This window comes from Phocoena sinus, chromosome 11, assembly GCF_008692025.1.
Source record: "Phocoena sinus isolate mPhoSin1 chromosome 11, mPhoSin1.pri, whole genome shotgun sequence".
Lineage (NCBI taxonomy): Eukaryota > Metazoa > Chordata > Mammalia > Artiodactyla > Phocoenidae > Phocoena > Phocoena sinus.
Genome location: NC_045773.1, coordinates 64,617,446 through 64,637,609, shown reverse-complemented (window position 1 = coordinate 64,637,609; position 20,164 = coordinate 64,617,446). Strand labels below are relative to the sequence as shown.

At 41.9% G+C, this 20,164-nt stretch overlaps 1 protein-coding gene and 1 pseudogene across 2 annotated transcripts in view; both read left to right on the top strand.

The window, feature by feature from the left end:
• The window catches only part of ILRUN (inflammation and lipid regulator with UBA-like and NBR1-like domains), a 123,817-nt gene that overhangs the window by 58,660 nt on the left and 44,993 nt on the right, over nucleotides 1-20,164 (top strand). The gene's annotated exons all lie outside the window — the stretch shown is intronic.
• Nucleotides 376-1,973, top strand: LOC116761907 (annotated as a pseudogene).

The window sequence follows — 20,164 nt, the reverse complement described above, 5'->3', positions numbered from 1 at the left end:
GGAATGTTAGGTTCCAAGGATTCTGAATTTAAGGATCGACAGTTCCTTAAAAATTTTTAACCAAATTTAATTATTTATTAATATCCATGTACTTATTGTTAAACAGAAAATAAATAGTTGTAAAACCACTGACCATTTAAAAAATAAATACGTAAGCATAATTGCTTTTTAAAAAAATATAATTCTTGGAGGCAACTGCTCAGATCTCTCGGGGGAGTCGCGGGGCAAGGGCTGGCGGGCAGCGAGCGGGGCTGGGAGCGCAAGCAGGAGTGGCTGAGGAGCCGGCAGCAGGCGCGCGGCGGGCTCGGTCCAATGCGGCTGAAGCTCCCGCAAACTTGGGTGCGTGCTCGCACTGCTGTGCCAGCGGCCTGAGTGATGAAGATGGTGGCCCCCTGGACGCGGTTCTACTCCCACCGCTGCTGCCTGTGCTGCCATGTCTGCACCGGCTCCATCCTGCTTGGCGTCTGGTACCTCATCATCAATGCCGTGGTACTGCTGCTTCTGTTGAGCGCCCTGGCTGATCCAGATCAGTATCACTTTTCAAGTTTTGAACTCGGAGGTGACTTTGAGTTCATGGATGTTGCCAGCATGTGCACTGCTATTGCAATTTCTCTTCTCATGATCCTGATCTGTGCGGTGGCTACTTATGGAGGATACAGGCAACACGTGGCCTGGATCATCCCATTCTCCTGTTACCAGGTCTTTGATTTTTCCCTGAACACCTTGGTTGCAGTCATTGTGCTTGTTTATCCAGACTCCATCCAGGAATACATACGACAGCTGCCTCCTGATTTTCTTTACGAAGATGATAGCGTGTCAGTGACTCCTACCTTGTTTGGTCTTTATTATTATTCTGTTTATCAGCATTATCTTTACTTTTAAGGGGTACTTGATTAGCTGTGTTTGGAACTGCTACCGATTCATCAGTGGCAGGAACTCCTCCGATGTCCTGGCCTCTGTTACCAGCAATGACACTACGGTGCTATGCACCCCTGTACAACGATGCCACTGTGAATGGCACCGCCAAGGAGCCGCCACCACCTTATGTGTCTGCCTAAGCCTGGAAGTAGGGTGTAGCTGAGAGTGACAGCTTGACTTTCATACATCAGGGCAATAGGTCTTTAATTTTACTTCTGAGATGAGCTTCTGAGCTTATTTTTTGCTGAAATGCTATAGTTTAAAATTTTAGATGTTAAGTTGAAACTCTCTGTAGTTTGAAACCTATTCTTTAGCTAGAGCACCGTGATAGAGTAACTGTAGAATTCTTTCTGTGGGGGTTGCGGTGGGCTCCCCTAGTCTCAGCATTGAAACTACCCAACAATCCGGATGAACCTTTTGTCTGAGGAGGCTGTTGTACGTGCTGAGCCCCAGAGTTGAAGAATTTATGACACTTTTCTCTCCGTTCCCTCCTTTCTCTTTTGAACACGTAAAATAAAATCAAAATTATATGATGCTTAGGCCATTCCAGTTTATAGAACAAACCTTAGGAGAAGAGGAATGTTAATCGTGTAAGTAGTCCATATATACATATACATAAAACAAGTATTTCCTTAGATCCTTTATGATTTAAATTCAGTGACAATTTGAGTTTGCTGGTCAAGGATTTTGTCCATGGGCCAAATTGAAGCCCTTTGTCGATTCCTGACAGTGAGGACAGTCAGTCGCCACCCCGGTGGCTGCTCTTGTACACCCATGTCTGGGGTCACGGCATGGCGTGTTAGAGGGGAACTGGTTGATACTGTGTGGTATCTGGTTCTCCCTTTCTCCCAGTTTCCCTTCCCTGCTCAGAGCCCCCTTTCACTAAGAGTTCTGCCCTAGCCTGACTCAGGGAGGACATCCATCAGCCTTTGTCTAGTGGAATTGCTGATATGTATTTACCCAACAATCTGAAAAAAGGTTTTCTTCTCTCCCTGCAAGGCACATCCTACTACTTTGAACTTCTGAGTATGTCTCATCATCTTTTAAAATGAGTGTAAAACAGTCTTCAGAAAAATGGGAGGTGGCGGGGGTGCTTTCCTTGTGAAATGCCCTTATCTTGACTACCTGAATTTCAAGGGACTTTTATATATTCATATGTTCAAAAGTCACACCTCTCCTGCTTGTTCATTATTGAATGTGCTGTAAATGAAGCCATTTGGAATTAAAGTGAGATTTGCCCACATCCAAGAAAAATATATATATATAATTCTTAACTTTTGTGTGTGTATGCATTGGTAAGGGCTATAGCTTAGGTAGAATCTAGTTAAAAAAGTATTTCGTTACGTAGAGAGTATATCCCTATCATAGTGAAACATAAACACATAAAACTTCCTGCACTTCTTTGATTTTTTTTTTTAACATGTTGACTGGAGTATAATTGCTTTACAGTGGTGTGTTAGTTTTTGCTTTATAACAAAGTGAATCAGTTATACATATACATATGTTCCCATATCTCTTCCCTCTTGCGTCTCCCTCCCTCCCACACTCCCTATCCCACCCCTCTAGGTGGTCACAAAGCACTGAGCTGATCTCCCTGTGCTATGCAGCTGCTTCCCACTAGCTATCTATTTTATGTTTGGTAGTGTATATATGTCCATGCCACTCTCTCACTTTGTCACAGCTTACTCTTCCCCCTCCCCATATCCTCAGGTCCATTCTCTAGTAGGTCTGTGTCTTTATTCCTGTCTTACGCCTACGTTCTTCATGACATTTTTTCCCCTTACATTCCATATATATGTGTTAGCATACGGTATTTGTCTCTTTCTTTCTGACTTACTTCACTCTGTATGACAGACTCTAGGTCCATCCACCTCACTACAAATAATTCAATTTCGTTTTTTTTTATGGCTGAGTAATGTTCCATTTTATATATGTGCCACATCTTCTTTATCCATTCATCTGTTGGTGGACACTTAGGTTGCTTCCAACTCCTGGCTATTGCAAATAGAGCTGCAATGAACATTTTGGTACATGACTCTTTGAATTTGTGGTTTTCTCAGGGTATATGCCCAGTAGTGGGATTGCTGGGTCATATGGTAGTTCTATTTGTAGTTTTTTAAGGAAACTCCATACTGTATCTTCATAGTGGCTGTACCAATTCACATTCCCACCAGCAGTGCAAGAGCGTTCCCTTTTCTCCACACCCTCTCCAGCATTTATTGTTTCTAGATTTTTTGATGTCCATTCTGACTGGTGTGAGATGATATCTCATTGTAGTTTTGATTTGCATTTCTCTAATGATTAATGATGTTGAGCATTCTTTCATGTGTTTGTTGGCAATCTGTATATCTTCTTTGGAGAAATGTCCATTTAGGTCTTCTGCCCATTTTTGGATTGGGTTGTTTGTTTTCTTGTTATTGAGCTACATGAGCTGCTTGTAAATTTTGGAGATTAATCCTTTGTCAGTTGCTTCATATGCAAATATTTTCTCCCATTCTGAGGGTTGTCTTTTGGTCTTGTTTATGGTTTCCTTTGCGGTGCAAAAGCTTTGAAGTTTCATTAGGTCCCATTTGTTTATTTTTTTTTAAATTTCCATTTCTCTAGGAGGTGGGTCAAAAAGGATCTTGCTGTGATTTATGTCATAGAGTGTGCTGCCTATGTTTTCCTCTAAGAGTTCGATAGTTTCTGGCCTTACATTTAGGTCTTTAATCCATTTTGAGCTTATTTTTATGTATGGTGTTAGGGAGTGTTCTAATCTCATACTTTTACATGTACCTGTCCAGTTTTCCCAGCACCACTTATTGAAGAGGCTGTCCTTTCTCCACTGTACATTTCTGCCTCCTTTATCAATGATAAGGTGACCATATGTGCGTGGGTTTATCTCTGGGCTTTCTATCCTGTTCCATTGATCTATCTTTCTGTTTTTGTGCCAGTACCATACTGTCTTAATTACTGTAGTTTGTAGTATAGTCTGAAGTCAGGAGGCCTGATTCCTCCAGCTCTGTTTTTCGTTCTCAAGATTGCTTTGGCTGTTCAGGGTCTTTAGTGTTTCCATACAAATTGTGAATTTTTTTGTTCTATTTCTGAGAAAAATGCCAGTGGTAGGGATTGCATTGAATCTGTATATTGCTTTGGGTAGTATAGTCATTTTCACAATGTTGATTCTTCCAATCCAAGAACATGGTATATCTCTCCATCTATTTGTATCACCTTTAATTTCTTTCATCAGTGTCTTATAATTTTCTGCATACAGGTTTTTTGTCTCCTTAGGTAGGTTTATTCTTAGATATTTTATTCTTTTTGTTGCAGTGGTAAATGGGAGTGTTTTCTTAATCTCACTTTCAGATTTTTCATCATTAGTGTATAGGAATGCCAGAGATTTCTGTGCATTAATTTTGTATCCTGCTACTTTACCAAATTCATTGATTAGCTCTAGTAGTTTTCTGGTAGCATCTTTAGGATTCTCTGTGTATAGTATCATGTCATCTGCAAACAGTGACAGCTTAACTTCTTCTTTTCCAATTTGGATTCCTTTTATTTCCTTTTCTTCTCTGATTGCTGTGGCTAAAACTTCCAAAACTATGTTGAATAAGAGTGGTGAGAGTGAGCCACCTTGTCTTGTTCCTGATCTTAGTGGAAATGGTTTCAGTTTTTCACCATTGAGGACGATGTTGGCTGTGGGTTTGTCATATATGGCCTTTATTATGTTGAGGAAAGTTCCCTCTATGCCTACTTTCTGTAGGGTTTTTTTTTTTTTTTTTTTCCCCCGGTACACGCGCCTCTCACTGTTGTGGCCTCTCCCATTGCGGAGCACAGGCTCTGGACGCGCAGGCTCAGTGGCCATGGCTCACAGACCCAGCCATTCCGCGGCATGTGGGATCTTCCCGGACTGGGGCACGAACCCATGTCCCCTGCATTGGCAGGCGGACTCTCAACCACTGCGCCACCAGGGAAGCCGTCTGTAGGGTTTTTATCATAAATGGGTGTTGAATTTTGTCGAAAGCTTTCTCTGCATCTATTGAGATGATCATATGGTTTTTCTCCTTCAGTTTGTTAATATGGTGTATCACGTTGATTGATTTGCGTATATTGAAGAATCCATGCATTCCTGAAATAAACCCCACTTGATCATGGTGTATGATCCTTTTAATGTGCTGTTGGATTCTGTTTGCTAGTATTTTGTTGAGGATTTTTGCATCTGTGTTCATCAGTGATATTGGCCTGTAGTTTTCTTTCTTTTTGACATCTTTGTCTGGTTTTGGTATCAGGGTGATGGTGGCCTCGTAGAATGAGTTTGGGAGTGTTCCTTTCTCTGCTATATTTTGGAAGAGTTTGAGAAGGATAGGTGTTAGCTCTTCTCTAAATGTTTGATAGAATTCGCCTGTGAAGCCATCTGGTCCTGGGCTTTTGTTTGTTGAAAGATTTTTTTTTTAATTATTTATTTTATTATTTATTTATTTATTTAGGCTGTGTTGGGTCTTTTGTTGCTGTGCACGGGCTTTCTCTAGTTGCGGTGAGTGGGGGCTACTCTTCGTTGCAGTGCACGGGCCTCTCATTGCGATGGCTTCTCTTGCTGCAGAGCACAGGCTCTAGGCACATGGGCTTCAGTAGCTGTGGCACACGGGCTCTAGAGCACAGGCTCAGCAGCTGTTGCGCACGGGCCTAGCTGCTCCGCAGCATGTGGGATCTTCCCAGACCAGGGCTTGAACCCGTGTCTCCTGGATTGGCAGGCGGATTCTTAACCACTGTGCCACCAGGGAAGCCCTGTTGGAAGATTTTTAATCACAGTTTAAATTTCAGTGCTTGTGATTGGTCTTTTCATATTTTCTATTTCTTCCTGATTCAGTCTTGGCAGTTTGTGCATTTCTAAGAATTTGCCCATTTCTTCCCGGTTGTCCATTTTATTGGCCTAGAGTTGCTTGTAGTAATCTCTTATGATCTCTTGTATTTCTGCAGTGGCAGTTGTAACTTCTCTTTTTTCATTTCTAATTCTATTGATTTGAGTCTTCTCCCTTTTTTTCTTGAGGAGTCTGGCTAATGGTTAATCAATTTTGTTTATCTTCTCAAAGAATCAGCTTTTAGTTTTACTGATCTTTGCTATTGTTTCCTTCATTTCTTTTTCTTTTATTTCTGATCTGATCTTTATTATTTCTTTCCTTCTGCTAACTTTGGGGGTTTTTTGTTCTTCTTTCTCTAATTGCTTTAGGTGCAAGGTTAAGTTATTTATTCAAGATGTTTCCTGTTTCTTAATGTAGGATTGTACTGCTATAAACTTCCCTCTTAGAACTGCCTTTGCTGCATCCCATAGGTTTTGGGTTGTCGTGTCTCCATTGTCATTTGTTTCTAGGTATTTTTTGATTTCCTCTTTGATTTCTTCAGTGATCACTTTGTTATTAAGTAGTGTATTGTTTAGCCTCCATGTGTTTGTATTTTTTACAGATCTTTTCCTGTAATTGATATCTAGTCTCATAGTGTTGTGGTCGTAAAAGATAGTTGATACAATTTCAATTTTCTTAAATTTACCAAGGCTTGATTTGTGACTCAACATATGATCTATCCTGGAGAATGTTCCATGAGCACTTGAGAAAAATGTGTATTCTGTTGTTTTTGGATGGAATGTCCTATAAATATCAATTAAGTCCATATTGTTTAATGTATCATTTAAAGCTTGTGTTTCCTTATTTATTTTCATTTTGGGTGATCTGTCCATTGGTTAAAGTGAGGTGTTAAAGTCCCCTACTATGAATGTGTTACTGTCGATTTCCCCTTTTATGACTGTTAGTATTTGCCTTATGTATTGAGGTGCTCCTATGTTGTGTGCATAAATATTTACAATTGTTATATCTTCTTGGATTGATCCCTTGATCATTATGTGGTGTCCTTCTTTGTCTTTTGTAATAGTCTTTTTTTTTTTTGGCGGTACGCGGGCCTCTCACTTTTGGCCTCTCCCGTTGCAGAGCACAGGCTCCGGACGCGCAGGCTCAGCGGCCATGGCTCACGCGCCCAGCTGCTCTGTGGCATGTGGGATCTTCCCAGACCAGGGCACTAACCCATGTCCCCTGCATTGGCAGGCGGACTCTCAACCACTGCACCACCAGGGAAGCCCTCTTGTAATAGTCTTTATTTTAAAGTCTATTTTGTCTGATATGAGAATTGCTACTCCAGCTTTCTTCTGATTTCCATTTGCATGGAATATCTTCTTCCATCCCCTCACTTTCAGTCTGTATGTGTCCCTAGGTCTGAAGTGGGTCTCTTGTAGACAGCATATATATGGGTCTTGTTTTTGTATCCATTCAGCCAGTCTATGTCTTTTGATGGGAGCATTTAATCCATTTACATTTAAGGTAATTATCGATACGTATGTTCCTATTCCCATTTTCTTAATTGTTTTGTGTTTGTTATTGTAGGTCTTTTCCTTCTTTTGTGTTTCTTGCCTAGAGAAGTTCCTTTGGCATTTGTTGTAAAGCTGGTTTTGTGGTGCTGAACTCTCTCAGGTTTTGCTTGTCTGTAAAGGTTTTAATTTCTCCATAAAATCTGAATGAGATCCTTGCTGGGTAGAGTAATCTTGGTTGTAGGTTTTTCTCCTTCATCACTTTAAATATGTCCTGTCCTGCCACTCCCTTCTGGCTTGCAGAGTTTCTGCTGAAAGATCAGCTGTTAACTTTATGGGGATTCCCTTGTGTGTTATTTGTTGTTTTTCCCTTGCTGCTTTTAATATGTTATCTTTGTATTTAATTTTTGATAGTTTGATTAATATGTGTCTTGGCGTGTTTCTCCTTGGATTTATCCCGTATGGGACTCTGTGCTTGCTGGACTTACTTCATTTCCCATATTAGGGAAGTTTTCAAGTATAATCTCTTCAAGTATTTTCTCAGTCCCTTTCTTTTTCTCTTCTTATTCTGGGACCCCTATAATTCGAATAATGGTGCGTTTAACGTTGTCCCAGAGGTCTCTGAGACTGTCCTCAGTTCTTTTCATTCTTTTCTCTTTATTCTGCTCTTCAGTAGTTATTTCCAGTATTTTATCTTCCAGGTCACTTATCCATTCTTCTGCCTCATTTATTCTGGTATTGATCCCTTCTAGAGTATTTTTAATTTCATTTATTGTGTTGTTCATCGTTGCTTGTTTCATCTTTAGTTCTTCTAGGTCCTTGTTAAATGTTTCTTGCATTTTTTCTATTCTATTTCCAAGATTTTGGATCATCTTTACTATCATTATTCTGAATTCTTTTTCAGGTAGACTGCCTATGTCCTCTTCATTTGTTAGGTCTGGCGGGTTTTTATCTTGCTCCTTCATCTGCTGTGTGTTTTTCTGTCTTCTCATTTTGCTTATCTTACTGTGTTTGGGGTCTCCTTTTTGCAGGCTGCAGGTTCGTAGTTCCCATTGTTTTTGGTGTCTGTCCCCACTGGCTAAAGTTGGTTCAGTGGGTTGTGTAGGCTTACTGGTGGAGGGGACTGGTGCCTGTGTTCTGGTGGATGAGGCTGGATCTTGTCTTTCTGGTGGGCAGGTCCACGTCTGGTGGTGTGTTTTGGGGTGTCTGTGGCCTTATTATGATTTTAGGCAGCCTCTCTGCTAATGAGTGGGGTTGTGTTCCTGTCTTGCTAGTTGTTTGGCATAGGGTGTCCAGCACTGTTGCTTGCTGGTCATTGAGTGAAGCTGAGTGTTGGCATTGAGATGGAGATCTCTGGGAGATTTTCGCCCTTTGATATTACGTGGAGCTGGGAGGTCTCTTGTGGACCAGTGTCCTGAAGTTGGCTCTCCCACGTCAGAGGCACAGCACTGACTCCTGGCTGCAGCACCAAGAGCCTTTCATCCACACGCTCAGAATAAAAGGGAGAAAAAGTAGAAAGAAAGAAAGAGGATAAAATAAAGTAAAATAAAATAAAGTTATTAAAATAGAATAATTATTAAGAAAAAAATTTTTTTATTAAAAACAGAACAAAACAGAAACGGACGGACAGAACCCTAGGACAAATGGTGAAAGCAAAGCTATGCAGACAAAATCTCACACAGAAGCATACACATACAGACTCACAAAAAGAGGAAAGGGGGAAAAATTAATGTATCTTGCTCTCAATGTCCACCTCCTCAATTTGGGATGATTCGTTGTCTATTCACGTATTCCACCGTTGCAGGGTACATCAAGTTGATTGTGGAGATTTAATCCGCTGCTCCTGAGGCTGCTGGGAGAAATTTCCCTTTCTCTTCTTTGTTCGCACAGGTCCTGGGGTTCAGCTTTGGATTTGGCCCTGCCTCTGCGTGTAGGTCACTGGAGGGCGTCTGTTCTTCGCTCAGACAGGACGGGGTTAAAGGAGCAGCTGATTAGGGGGCTCTGGCTCACTCAGGCTGGGGGGAGGGAGGGGCACGGATGCAGGGCGAGCCTGCTGCGGCAGAGCCCGGCGTGACATTGCCTTGCCTGAGTCGCGCCGCGCGTTCTCCCGGGGAAGTTGTCCCTGGATCACGGGACCCTGGCAGTGGCGGGCTGCACAGGCTCCCGGGAGGGGAGGTGTGGATAGTGACCTGTGCTCGCACACAGGTTTCTTGGTGGTGGCAGCAGTGGCCTTAGCGTCTCATGCCTGGCTCTGGGTTCCGCACTGATAGCCGCGGCTCACGCCCGTCTCTGGAGCTCCTTTAAGCAGCGCTCTTAATCCCCTCTTCTCATGCACCAGGAAACAAAGAGGGAAGAAAAAGTCTCTTGCCTCTTCGGCAGGTCCAGACTTTTTCCCGGACTCCCTCCTGGCTAGGCGTGGTGCACTAACACCTTTAGGCTGTGCTCACGCCGCCAACTCCAGTCCTCTTCCTGCATCCAACCGAAGCCCAAGCCTCAGCTCCCAGCCTCGCCCGCCCCAGCAGATGAGCAGACAAGCCTCTCGGGCCAGTGAGTGCTGGTCAGCACCGGTCCTCTGCGGGAATCTCCCTGCTTTGCCCTCCGCACCCCTGTTGCTGTGCTCTCCTCCGTGGCTCCGAAACTTCCCCCCTCTGCCACCCGCAGTCTCCGCCCGTGAAGGGGTTCCTAGTGTGTGGAAACCTTTCCTCCTTCACAGCTCCCTCCCGCTCATGTTGGTCCTGTCCATATTCTTTTGTCTCTGTTTATTCTTTTTTATTTTGCCCTACCCAGGTTCGTGGGGGAGTTTCTTGCCTTTTGGGAGGTCTGAGGTCTTCTGCCAGCGTTCAGTGGGTGTTCTGTAGGAGTTGTTCCACGTGTAGAGGTATTTCTGATGTATCTGTGGGGAGGAAGGTGATCTCCGCGTCTTACTCTTCCACCATCTTCCCCCTCCTCACTTATGTGACAGTAATTTTAATGTGCATCATTGGTTTAATGACTACTTTTCTTGTGAGGAGAAGGGAAGAGCATTGTCATATTAAATGAACATATTTGATCATATGATACATTTTGATTTCAGAAATATTAAAAATGAGGTGAAAAGTAAGACTCACAATGGAGGAGATATGTCCATTTCCCGGTCACAAAAATGTTTACATGTATGCTGAAATTGTTTCAGATGAGTAATTCTTAAGGTTTTACTGAATTGTTATGTGATGGGAATTTTTAATAAGTGCCCTTGTGTACCCTTGCCACTGAATCATTCAGACCACAGCATGTCTCTTACAAATCAGGAAGCAAGCATAATTGCTTCCTATTCAAATCATGGTGAATATCTAATTTATCAGTACAGTAGTCCCCCTCTTGTCCTTGGGGGAACATTCCAAGACCCCCAGTGGATGCCTGAAACCACGGATAGTGCTGAACCCCATATATACTGTGGTTTTTCCTGTACATACATACCTATGATAAAGTTTAATTTATAAATCAAGCACAATAAGAGATTAACTAATAATAAAATAGAACAGTTATAACAGTATGCTGTAATAAGAGTTATGTGAATGTGGTCTCTCTCCCTCTCTCCTTCTGTCTCTCTCTCTCAAAATATTTTATTGTTTGTAATCACCCTTCTTGTGATGATGTGAGATGATAAAATACCTACAAGGAGGATCATTTGCTTTGGGTGATCCTGGATCATCAAGCCATGACAATGTGAATGGTTGGATGTCAGGAGCAGATGATGTCGATGGTTGGGGGTTCTGGGTGGGATGGAGTGGGAAGGCATGAGATTTCATCACACCACTTAGAATGGTGTGCAGCTTAAAACTTATGAATTGTGTATTTCTGGAATTTTCCATTTAGTATTTTCAGATTGAAGTTGGCCTTGGGTAATTGAAACTACAGAAAGCAAAACTGGGGGTGTGGGGCTATATAACTACTGAAAAATATGTGGTTATTTTATTTTAACAGAATGGTGATTAGTGTCTAAAGTAATTGAAGTATAGGGCTTTTAAGCTTTATCTGATATTTTAATTTTTTTTTTTTTTTTTTTTTTTGTGGTGTGCGGGCCTCTCACTGTTGTTGTGGCCTCTCCCGTTGCGGAGCACAGGCTCCGGATGCGCCGCCTCAGCGGCCATGGCTCACGGGCCCAGCCGCTCCGTGGCATGCGGGATCTTCCTGGACCGGAGCACGAACCCGTGTCCCCTGCATCGGCAGGCGGACTCTCAACCACTGCACCACCAGGGAAGCCCTGATATTTTAATTTTTATGATGCAGTTTATATTCCTTAATTATTGCTCGAAATGTAGCTGTTATTTTATTTTTAAAAACCTCCTATTAGGGGCTTCCCTGGTGGCTCAGTGGTTGAGAATCTGCCTGCCGATGCAAGGGGACACAGGTTTGAGCTCTGGTCTGGGAAGATCCCACATGCCACGGAGCAACTAGACCTGTGAGCCACAACTACTGAGTCTGCGCGTCTGGAGCCTGTGCTCCACAACATGAGAGGCCCGCACACTGCGATGAAGAGTGGCCCCCACTTGCCGCAACTAGAGAAATCCCTCGCACAGAAACGAAGACCCAACACAGCCATAAATAAATACATACATACATACATACATACATACATACATACATACCTCCTGTTAGTCTTGCAGTTAACTGTAGGAATTTTTGAAGAGGGTATCTTTTTACTGAAAAGCAAATTCCATTCTCTTCCTGTAATGATGCTTTGACATTAGCCACACAGTGCTCTAATGAGTTTTTCCTTGGAATGGCAAAGATATTTATCACTTAGAAATTGGTTCATTCTGTAATCTTTATCTTGAAAAACAAAATGCCTTTTTAAAAAACCCTCTTAATTTTTCTCCTTTTTTTTTTTTTTTTTTTTTTTTTTTGGGGTACGCGGGCCTCTCACTGTTGTGGCCTCTCCCGTTGCGGAGAACAGGCCCTGGACGCCAGGCTCAGCAGCCATGGCTCACGGGCCCAGCTGCTCCGCAGCATGTGGGATCTTCCCGGACCGGGGCACGAACCTGTGTCCCCTGCATCGGCAGGCGGACTTTCAACCACTGCGCCACCAGGGAAGCCCAATTTTTCTCCTTTTAACTTTAAAGAGCTTATGGTTTCCTTTCTTTACAGAGAGAATGTCAATGTCAGACATTTGGCTCCAGGTAGGAATGCTTTGAGCCTCTGGATTTTACTTGGTAGTGATCAATGTCCTTCCAGTTTCCTCTTATGATTTCTAAGAGTTTTGCTTGTACTTTGTTTTGAGATGGTCTTGAAAGTAACTGAATTCTACAGTGGGTCAGGCTTTGGCTTAGTAGCCACTTCAAAGTCATTTTTTCCTTTTTTAGTTTTACAGTTGTCTTTTGTATTTAGAAATCAGAAGTGAATAGGAAAGCAGACTTTATCTGACCTAAGTCTTACTAAGACTTTAAAGAGCATTTAATACTACATTTTATTTAACTTGGTATAGCCCAAATAGTATCATTTCAACGTGTGGCTGTAGTTCCACTTCAAGCACTCAGTAGCTACATGTGGCTAGTGGCCTGCAGCTCTATAAACTCTGGTATGTTGTACCAATTTTTTTTGTTTTCTGTAACAAATTGTGTAGAATTGGTGGCCATCTTCTTCTAAAGAATTTGCTAGTGAAACCTGGGCCTGGACGGTTCTTCTTTCTTTCTTTCTTTATTTTTGGCTGCATTCGGTCTTCGTTGCTGCACGTGAGCTTTCTCTAGTTGCGGCGAGCGGGGGCTACTCTTCGTTGTGGTGCTTGGGCTTCTCATTGTGGTGGCTTCTCTTGTTGCAGACCACGGGCTCTCGGTGCACGGGCTCAGTGGTTGTGGCTCGTGGGCTCAATAGCCTAGGCTCAGTAGTTGTGGCACACGGGCTTAGTTGCTCTGGGGCATGTGGAATCTTCCCGGACCAGGTCTTGAACCCATGTCCCCTGCATTGGCAGGCGGATTCTTCACCACTGAAGCCCTTCAGTTTATTTTTATAGTTATAGATCTGTTCAGGTTATGTTTCATCTTGGGTGACTTTGCGTAATTCCAAGGAATTGATCCTTTTCACTAAATCATTGAATTTATGTTTGTAGAATTGTTTGTACTATCCTTTATTATCATTCTAATGCTTTCTGTGTATATAGTGATATCCTCTCTTATTCTTACTTTTTTTTTTTTTTTTTTTTTTTTGCGGTACGCGGGCCTCTCACTGTTGTGGCCCCTCCCGTTGCGGAGCACAGGCTCCGGACGCGCAGGCTCAGCGGCCATGGCTCACGGGCCCAGCCGCTCCGCGGCATGTGGGATCTTCCTGGACCAGGGCACGAACCCGTGTCCCCTGCATCGGCAGGCGGACTCTCAACCACTGCGCCACCAGGGAAGCCCACCTCTCTTATTCTTGATATTTTGTGTCTCCTCTCTTTTTTCTTTAATAATCTTGATAGATTTCTTAATTTTAATAAAACCAGCTTTTGGTTTCATCGATTTTCCTCTGTTTTTCTGTTTTCAGTTACATGGATTTCTGCTCTTTTTATTTATTATTATTATTATTATTATTATTTTGGCTGCGTTGGGTCTTCATTGCTGTGCGCCGGCTTTCTGTAGTTGCGGCGAGCAGGGCTACTCTTTGTTGTGGTGCGTGGGCTTCTCATTGTGTTGGCTCCTCTTGTTGCAGAGCACGGGCTCTAGAGCACAGGCTCAATAGTTGTGGCACACAGGCTTAGTTGCTCTGCGGCATGTGGGATCTTCCCAGACCGTGGCTCGAACCCGTGTCACTGAATTGGCAGGTGGATTCTTAACCACTGCACCACCAGGGAAGTCCCTGGATTTCTGCTCTTAATTTTATTATTTCCCTCCTTCTGCTTGACTTGGGTTTATTTTTTTCTTTTTCTAGTGTCTTAAGATGGAAGCTTGGGGTCATTGATTTGAGACCTTTCTTTTATAATGTAGGTATTTAATATTATTCTCTTAGTCTGTTTGAGCTGCTGTAATAAACTACTATAGACTGGGTGGCTTGTAAACAACTGAAATTTATTTCTTACATTTCTGGAGGCTGGGAAGTCTAAAATAGAGATGCTGGCAGATTCAGTGTCTGTTGAGGGCTAGTCTCCTACTTCGTAAGGTGGCCTTCTTGCTGTATCCTTTCTGGGATGTTTTAAAATAAGGATGCTAATGTCATTCATGAGGGCTCTACCCTCAGGACCTAATCACCTCTCAGAGGCCCAACTTCGAAATACACTCACATTGGGGATTAAGTTTCAAAATAAAAATTTGGTGGGGGGAGGATACAAATGTTTAGTCTATAACAACTGTAAATTTCCCTCAGAGTGCTGCTTTTAGCTGCCTATCATAAATTTTGAAATATTGTATTTTCATTTTCATTCAGTTCAAAGTATTTCCTAATTCCCTTGAGACTTCCTGTTTGACCCATGGATTGTATTGAAGTATGTAGTTAAGTTTCCAAATGTTCGGTAATTTTTCTGTTATCTTGTTTGATCATTTCTAGTTTAATTCTATTATGTTAAGAGAGCATACTTTGTATGATTTCAATTCTTTTAAATTTGTTAAGGTGTTTATGACCCAGGAGATACACCCAAGAGATATTGTCTGTCTTGGTGAGTATTTCATGTGTACCTCGAAAGGATGTGTATTTTGCTATTGTTGGGTGGAGTGTTGTATAAATGTCAGTTAAATGTAGTTGGTTGATGCTGTTGTTCAATTTCTCTATATCTTTATAGATTTTTATTGGGGGGATCAACTAGTTGTATCTATTACTGAGAAAAGAGTGTTGAAGTCTCCAACTTCAGTTTAGGACTTATCTGTTTCTCCTTTCAGTTCTGTCAGTTTTGGGTTCATGTATTTTGAAGCTTTGTCGTTAAGTGCATACACATTTAGGATTATGTCTTCAAGGTGCGTGACCCATTTATTATTGTGTGATGTCCCTCATGGTCACTGGTATTTTCTTCACTCTGAAGTCTGATATTAATATAGCCACTCTGGCTTTCTTTGATTAGTGTTTGCATGCTGTATCTTTTCCTAGCCTTTTACTTTCAGCCTACCTATATTATTATATTTGGAGCTTCTTATAGACAGCATATAGTTAGGCTATTTTTTTTTCCTTTCTGACAATCTCTTCTAATTGGTGTGTTTAGACTATTCACATTTACTATAGGTATTGATATATTTGAATTTAGTTCAACCATTTTATTATTTTAGGACTTTTAAATCAATTACATCACTAAACTTATTTGTGATTAAATTTTTTAAAAAATGTATTTGTCCTGATAATAAAAGAAATATATGACCTAGAAGATATAGAAAACATAAAGAAAACAACATTTATTCTGAAATACAGATATAGACACTGTTAGTGTATGTATCCAAATATTAAAAGCATAAAAAATTTTGTTTTTCAAATTTGGTATTGTGCTACATATAATTGTATAACCTACTTTTTTCCTATTAACTAATATTTTAGAACCTTCCCCCTACTATTAACCAAAATGTTGTAGATTGTTCTTTCTTTTTCGGTTGAGATAAAATTCACATAACAAGTTAACCACTTAAAGCATACAATTCATTGGCATTTAGTACATTCACAGAATTGTACAGCCATCATCTTTTTAGTTCCAACACATTTTTATTACCCCAAAAGGAAACTCCATACCCATTAAGCAGTCACTCCTCATTCATAGAGCCCCTGGTGACCACTAATGTACTTTTTGTCTCTATGGATTGATAATTCTTTTTGCTGTGTTGGGGCAAGGTATATAAATAGTGATCAAAAAAATAAAATATATTAGACAGCCATCTCAAAAACAGAATCTGGGCTGCTTACTAAGAATGAACAAACCATAATTTACTTGGCTCACTTACAGTTAAATTCTTAAATATTCTTCTTTATTAAAGAAGGACAGTAGAGTAGCAGCGTGAACCTTGAAGTCATACCATCTGGGTTTGACTTCTAGTTCAACAGTGCAGTAGCACTGTGACCTTTAGGAAATTATTTTATCTTTCAGTGACTCAGTTTCTTCACCTATAAAATAAGGAAAACGGTCCTCACCTCCTGGGGTTTTGAGGGAATTTGAGGAGTTAATGCATGTGAAAGCTTTTAGAACAGCACCTGGCATGGTAAGCAATGAATAGGTGTTAGATGCTGCAGCTGCTACTGCTTCTTCTTGTTGTTGTTGTTTTTCTTTTTATATATAAATTTATTTATTTTTGGCTGCATTGGGTCTTCAGTGCTGCACACGGGCTTTCTCTAGTTGCCGTGAGCAGGGGCTACTATTCGTTGTGGTGTGTGGCTTCTTACTGCAGTGGCTTCTCTTGTTGCGGAGCATGGGCTCTAGGCACGTGGGCATCAGTAGTTGTGGCACCTGGGTTCAGTAGTTGTGGCTCCTGGGCTCTAGAACACAGGCTCAGTATTTGTGGCACACAGGCTTAGTTGCTCCACGGCATGTGGGATCTTCCCAGACCAGGGCTCGAACCCACGTCCCCTGCATTGGCAGGTGGATTCTCAACCACTGCGCCACCAGGGAAGCCCCTTCTTCTTGCTATTAAAAGATATGACTATATTGTGAAACCTTATGTGGTAATCCTTCCTCAACTGTTTACTTGTCTTGTAAGGACCCTCTTAGTAAAGATTCCTTAAGGTTTTTCCATGTCAGATATTTCAGTGATCTCTTGACCTGGTGGCATCTTCAGGGTGGAGTCAAAAGATTCCAGGTCATAAAACAAGAAAGGTGTTAAACATGTGGAATACCCAAGGCAGAAGAATATGCAGCTTAATGTGCACTAAAAATTATGCAGAGAATTAAAATTTACCAGAGCAGAAACCACCAGTGGAAACCTGTGGGAACCACTACTGGGGTAGAAAAACCAGAACTGTAATTGACAAATTACTGGAGGCTCAGTGTGGACAAGCCTGAGAGATGAAGACTCTAGGAGTGTCCCCACACTTTTGTGATTTTACCTCAAGAATCTCTACCAGGTTTTTCCAGTGGATATTGGAGGAAAAAAATCCCCTAATTCTTCTGGCAGGGAAGGGGGAAAGTAACTGTTTTGAAATTACCCGGAATATTGTCTGGGTAATATCTCCTGCCCTCAGGAGAAATTATTTTACCAGAGCCTTACCTGCTGTGGGTTTATCAGAGCCTAACTGACCTAGAGGAAGGGAAGTGCCCAGCTCCAGTCCCCTTAGCCATCCTGTCCCATAAATGGGGAAGAAAACTGAGAAGCACTGATGAAGTTCATAGTCCAGGGGCACAGGCTCACCAAAAGACTGAGACCTAATCATAGGACTGCAGAATGCTTCTCCTCCCCCTACACCTAAAAGACTCTTTTCTGCAGTTCCTTTTACACAGTATATTCACGTACACCTTTCAGCAGAAAAGGAAAAGACGAAAAACACAGTTTGAAGAGACTGAACAAGCCTCAGAACCAGAGTCAGACATGACAGGAGTGTTAGAGTTATCATTCTCCTCAACTTTTGAAGGATAACTTTGCAAAGTACCAAATCCTAGGCTGGGAGGTTTTTTTTCCCCCTCAGTATTTTAAATATTTCACTTCACTCTCTGCTTCCTTACATGATTTCTGAGAAGTCATATATAACTTTTATTTTTTTTTCTCTGTCAGTAAAAGGTTTTTCTCCTCTGGCTTCTTTCAAGATTTTTTCTTTATTGTCAATTTTCTGCATTACGAATATGATTTACCTATGTGTAGTTTTTTGAGCATTTATTTTCCTTGGTGTTCTCTTAGCTTCCTAGATCTGTGGCTTGGTGTCTGATGTTAATTTAGGAAAACTTTCAGTTATTATTACTTTAAATATTTCTTCTGTTCCTTTCTTTCTTCTCCTTCTAGTATTCCAATTATGCATATGTTACATCTTTTGTAGTTGTCCCACAGTTCTTGGGTAGTCTTTTCCATTTCTTTTCCCAGTCTTTTTTCTCTTTGCTTTTTAGTTTTGTTTGTTTGTTTGTTTGTTTTTGCGGTACACGGGCCTCTCACTGTTGTGGCCTCTCCCGTTGCGGAACACAGGCTCCGGACGCGCAGGCTCAGCGGCCATGGCTCACAGGCCCAGCCGCTCTGTGGCATGTGGGATCCTCCTGGGCCGGGGCATGAACCCGTGTCCCCTGCATTGGCAGGTGGACTCTCAACCACCACGCCACCAGAGAAGCCCTGCTTTTTAGTCTTGAAAGTTTCTACTGACATATCCTCAAGCTCAGAAATTCTTTTCTCAGCTGGGTCCAGTCTACTAATGAGCCCATCAAAGGCATTCTTCATTTCTGTTACAGTTTTTGATCTCTGGCTTTTTTGGTTTGTTTTGTTTTCTTAGAATTTCTGCCTTTCTCTTACATTATCCATCTGTTCTTGCATGTTGTCTGCTTTTTCCATTAAAATCTTTAGCATATTAACCAGATTTTAAAAATACAAAGAAAACACATTGGAGAATGAGTAAGTGAAGGTAGGATTAAAAGTCTTATTCTTTTAAAAGTTTCTTATTCTTGTTTAAAAATACTTTACTTTGGGGGACACATAGTTTTCAAGGGTAGGATTCCTCTCTGTCCCCCTTTGCCTGGCAAAGCAATGAAGCTATTCTTTTCTACTTCAACCAAAACCCTATCTCCGAGATTCGATTCGGCACTGCTGTACAGAGGCTGAGCTTTCAGCATCTGTGGGAGTGGATGTTAGTAATGTATGAGGGTTAGGAACAACACGGTGTTGAGGGATAACAATGTTGTTTATTGCTCAGAGGTCCTGCACAAATCTCTATCCTTGGCCCTTGGGTTTTATCGCTGATAAAATAGGACTGTTACAGAGGCTAGTACAAGGGATGATGAGAGCTTGAGCCTTGTAATCTTCTATGATGGGCCTTATGCCGTGAAATACTTCATTACTTACAGAATATTGATTAATTGGGGGAGGAGGTTTTGAGGGATCTTTTTGAATGCTGATGGGAGGTGTGCTGTGAATTTTGCTAACATCATTTGGAGATTTTGCCCATAAGGAAATGGTAGCTGATTCAGTAGGAACAAATGATCAGTGTTTCCAGAATCTGCTCTAGTACCATCAGAGACCGAACAAATAAAGGGTCATTTAATTCACCTAGTGTGTTACTTTGATGACTACTGTCAAATTCTAGAATTATTTCTCCCAAATTCTAGCATACTTGTCTAAGAAGTCTCAGCATAATAAATGGGTAGGGGTGGATGAACTAAAGAGAACAGAGTAAGTATCTCCCAAAGGGCCTAAACAAAAGGGAGCAGGTTCAGAGACAGGAACCTCTTGCGGTTCATCAGAGATCCTCCCCATTCTAGCTGTTTTAGTACTAAAAGGCAGTGGCTGTTTTATAGTAGTATGGTTGAGCACTGAAAGTTTGGCTCAAGTGTCAGCTAGAACTGGAAGAGATTCATCCCTAATCCGTAGAAAAGTTCTACCAAGCTGATTAAGAGGGAGGATTGGGAAGAGTGCCTGTAGTTCCTCACAGCCCCATCATTGAGAATTGGGAGGAAGGTGGAATTAAAAGAAAAAAACCCAAAAAAACAAAAAAACTTTACTTTGGGCTTCCCTGGTGGCTCAGTGGTTGAGAGTCCGCCTGCCGATGCAGGGGACACAGGTTCGTGCCCCGGTCTGGGAAGATCCCACGTGCCATGGAGCGGCTGGGCCCGTGAGCCATGGCCGCTGAGCCTGCGCGTCCAGAGCCTGTGCTCTGCAACAGGAGAGGCACAACAGTGAGAGGCCCACATACCGCAAAAAAACCCCCCAAAACCCTTTATTTGTTTGTTTATTTAATATGGCTGCGCTGGGTCTTAGTTGCAGCACATGGGATCTTCGTTTCTGCGTGCAAGGTTTTCATTGTGTCATGTGGGATCTTTAGTTGCGTCATGCAGGATCTAGTTCCCTGATCAGGGATGGAACCTGGGCCCCT